This window comes from Sinocyclocheilus rhinocerous, unplaced genomic scaffold (assembly GCF_001515625.1).
Source record: "Sinocyclocheilus rhinocerous isolate Xijiao unplaced genomic scaffold, SAMN03320098_v1.1 scaffold1396, whole genome shotgun sequence".
In the NCBI taxonomy this organism is placed as follows: domain Eukaryota; kingdom Metazoa; phylum Chordata; class Actinopteri; order Cypriniformes; family Cyprinidae; genus Sinocyclocheilus; species Sinocyclocheilus rhinocerous.
This window is the reverse complement of record NW_015629497.1, coordinates 340,088-344,234: the sequence shown is the minus strand read 5'-3', so window position 1 is coordinate 344,234 and position 4,147 is coordinate 340,088. Positions and strand designations below refer to the sequence as shown.

The 4,147-nt window shown below is 39.0% G+C and overlaps 1 pseudogene; it reads right to left on the bottom strand.

The window, feature by feature from the left end:
• The window catches only part of LOC107738913 (zinc finger protein 609 pseudogene), a 27,509-nt pseudogene that overhangs the window by 12,332 nt on the left and 11,030 nt on the right, over positions 1–4,147 (bottom strand).

The window sequence follows — 4,147 nt, the reverse complement described above, 5'->3', positions numbered from 1 at the left end:
CTCCATTGTTAAAAAGGCCCAGCAGAGGTTGTACTTCCTTCGCCAGCTGAGGAACACTTTAATGCCCTTTGAATGTAACGTGTACGTTCCCTTGGAACTGGAATCATGGCGGAATTTCTCATTAGGGCGGGGTGGTCTCATACGAAAGCAGGCCTCTAGACGTACAGCTAAATGACTAAATAAATATCGGCCGATAATATCGGCAAAACGATATATCGGTCGGGCTCTAGAAATAATTTGTACTTATTGACCTTGACACAGTCATGGGTATACTAGGTTTTTTCTGTATGTTTAAGCATGTTGGTTGCACCACATGATTGTGGTTTATTGGGCAAAAGTTTTTTTTTAAATACAAATAAGCATTTTTGTTATGCATAATAACAAATTATGCCAATCTATATAATTATGAAATCAAGACAGTTGTGTCACCCTGAAATTGAAGTTTCTCCCCAAAACTATCCAAATGAAATTTATCATCATAGCTCATCATAGAAGATAATCAAGTCCATGCATGTATAATTGTAATCAAGTCAATGTATGTATAATTGCATTTTCAATGTATTTTTGAATAAACCAATAGAGAAGACAAAAAATAATCAAGCCATTGAACCAGTAAGAAGAGTAAAAAAAAAAAAGAACAATCTAAACCCATTTCAGATGCAATCACACCATCATAACTAGCACCAGAACTGACTTTTATGCAACATTTAATGCCAATATAGATGTGTAGGCTAAACTGCGAACTAAAGCAGCGCTAGACACAGCCTGTATTGTCTTCTGCACAAAGCAATGCTAAATCCTTCTGTCGCTGAAATCTTCAACAATACCCTCTAATCTTCTTAAAAGGATCTTTCCAGTGACACTAACCTCATTAGAGCAAGAGTAACTCGACACACAATGCCAGGGCACAAAGATGTTAAACACACCACAAGACTAAGCAACATTGAATGGCAGTTCTTTACACATTCTGCAGTACAAGAAAAAGGTATGAATGAGATCTTGTGATTTTCTTGATCAAACAATAATGTTCCACTTTTCATAGCAGCCCAAGGGCTTAAAGTACTGTGCTTGTCAAAATGAAAGAACTGCCATTACAAAGAGATTCATGATGGTCCAATGCCCACCCCCACAACACTGGGTTACTTTAAACAACAGCTGTTTTTGCTAAAGGAGGCGGCTAAATAAATTTTCATTTCGGCAAAACAATGTGCTGCTCATGCTATGCATTATGTAAAGTTTTCTGCAAAAACAACAGCCAATCACTGTAAGTTACCACCCTCATTCTGTACCATGAGAGCTGTTCAAACGATCAGACCGCATGCCCTAAACGGACTACAACACATCCCGATTCATAATATGCATCCTAAGAAGTCAGCCAGAGTAGGATTGGTGCATCTCGAACATAATGCATAATGTATGCCAAAAGATTCTGGGATGATGAACTATTTGCAGTGGATTTCTGAAAGGCTGCTTCAGGCTAGTATTGTTCACGAAACCAGACAGGACTATGCAGCATTTCTCTTTCAACTCTTTTAACTGTGACAAATCCAAGGCTGAAGCTGCAACCGTTTTGATAAAGATGCACAATATATTGGAACCATATTGATTATCAAGCGATATTAGTGTTTTTTTAATGGCATCAGTATTGGCACTGAATAATGGACAATTAAATGTGGATGCTTGTTTCTACTAATTTTTTTAAAAGCTCAATTGCTCCTGTAGTCATCTAACTTTAACTCTAGTGCTAAAAGTGATGGTGCTAGAAAACAGTACCCCATGATTTACTCACCCTCAAGTCATCCTAGTTGTATATGACTTTTTTCTTCAGCAGTAAGCAGAAGCTAGAGATAAGGGTTTATAAAGTTTTAAAAATGGATATGTTTCTTACACAAACACATCGATTCACTTCTGAAGGCCTTTATTAACCGAACAGAAGGAGGGGTAGGGGATGGACATTGTTAAAACACATTTATCATTCAATGGAACTGTGCGTATGCTTCAGACACTTATACACGCGAATAAATAAATAAATAAATACAATAAAACAATAAATGCACAGCCTTCGACTGCTCGACTGTCGTCGTCGGTCAAAGCTCTGCATTCCCCGTCAAGCTCCTCTGGCTCTAATTTAATAGCTAACGGAGAGACAATTCCAACAGTTTCCAGAGCGTTATTCCCAAGCTGCTCTGTCACAGCCATGTCTGCATTTTGTGTATTGTCAAAGGACGTGTTGCGTGTGCTTCCAAACGCCTGAGCGTTTGCTACTATCTCCTTCTCAATTGCCACGACTGCAACTGGTACGCTTTCGCTTTTTTCTTTCTTGTTTTTCCCACTCGATACTTCCTTCTCCTTTTTGCTGTTCTGCACACCGCGTGAGGCCTTGGCGCCCTTCTCGACGCCTTTGCCAGGAGCGGAGTTGCTGCCTCCTGAACTACCTGTCGCACCTGTAACCTCCCCTTGGGTCCGTCCCTGATGGTCCTTTTTTGCTCCATCTGCAGCTGGAGACTTGCTGCTATTGTCTTTAGAATTTTTGTTGCGTTTCGATTTTGATTTGCTCTCTTTGCCCTGAGGGGCGCTCACCGGGCTCACGAACTTGATATTGTCTGGCAGAGCCGCTACTGCGCTAGGTGGAGCTGCCATTCCTCCTCCGTCCTTGGTGCCAGACATCTCGAGTTTGTCCTTTTCTAGGTCAGCGTCAAGGTCGATAATCAGATTTCCAACCCCGATATCCCACTCATCACCGCTGTCGTAAGTGTCCACCGCATTAGAGTCCACACCTTTCCCGCCTGCAGTGCCACCACTTAGGGACATTTTAGTGCCAGCGGCCCAGGTTTGTCACCGTAACGTCTGATTCCTCAGACTGCCAGGGTGTGGGGAGAACAGTAGCCTCAACGTATTGATGTCAACTTCCCAGTCACCCACATTTTGCCCTAGAGGAGAGACATACAAAAGGGATTATCTGACTTGAAATTGTAGTCTGAAAATGAAACGGTAAGGGATGAATATGCTACACTACACATGGACTTGACTTTCCACACAAGAGCAAACATTAAACTTGAGTATTAACTCTGAATGCTGAATTAGACAACTATTTTCCTGAACCTTCTTTTCACAGTATACAAATTGAATACAAGAAAAAGCGTGAGAGTTACAGTGTTCTAACCAGATGCAAACAATCTTTTCCAAGTTAATTTGAGAATCTCAACACTTCACTTCACTGAAAGGTATGTTTTTTTGCCATTGTTTTTGAGGTACACAGCCTTTTTATCTCATCACATTAAAATCAAATTTCAGTAGCACTTTATTTTACAGTCTTGTTATGCATGTATATACTATGTGCCTATTAACGTAATAACTAGGTACTAACCCTAAATCTAACCCTAAACCTTAACCCATGTTAAGTCCATGCAGTTACCTTATATTACTCTGTAATTACATGTACTGTAAAATAGTGCAACCAACACTTCATAACTTATGTAAATACCTTCTGTTACTGTAGAATTTAGCAAAGATACACTTGCAAAAGAGTTTAGAAAAACCGTGTGATAGAAACAAACATTTATACTGGTTCATATTACTATTAAATCAGATTCACATGTGCAGAGCGCTGTCAAACATAATCAAACAAAGTACAAACATCAAAATAGATGATGAATAAATAGTGTACTTTTTACACACACACACACACACACACACACACACACACACAAAATAAACTATAACATTTTTCATTGATTAGTATAGTGAAAGAATATATTGGCCAGGACAATTAAATCATTATTTGGCCATTTTAAGACTAACGGTTGGAATTGTCCTCTTTTGTTAGTTACAAAATCATACTAACAGATAATAAATATTTTTAATGGGTTTTTCATTTTCTTATTTGTATTGGCCAGTGGCAACCCTGCTCTCTAGATATCAGCATCGGCCATTATTAGTGATGCACCGAAATGAAAGTTCTTGGCCGAAGCCGAAGCCGAACAAAATGAAACACTGGGCCGAAGGACGAATACCGAACACGGTTTTTCATGTTTTTCCCGCCCATTTTGCCAATTGCCACTGAACATTTTTTTACATTCTAGCAGACATTATACCAATAAAACACAACTTAACTTAAAATTAATAAGTTAGTAAAATAATATTTTTT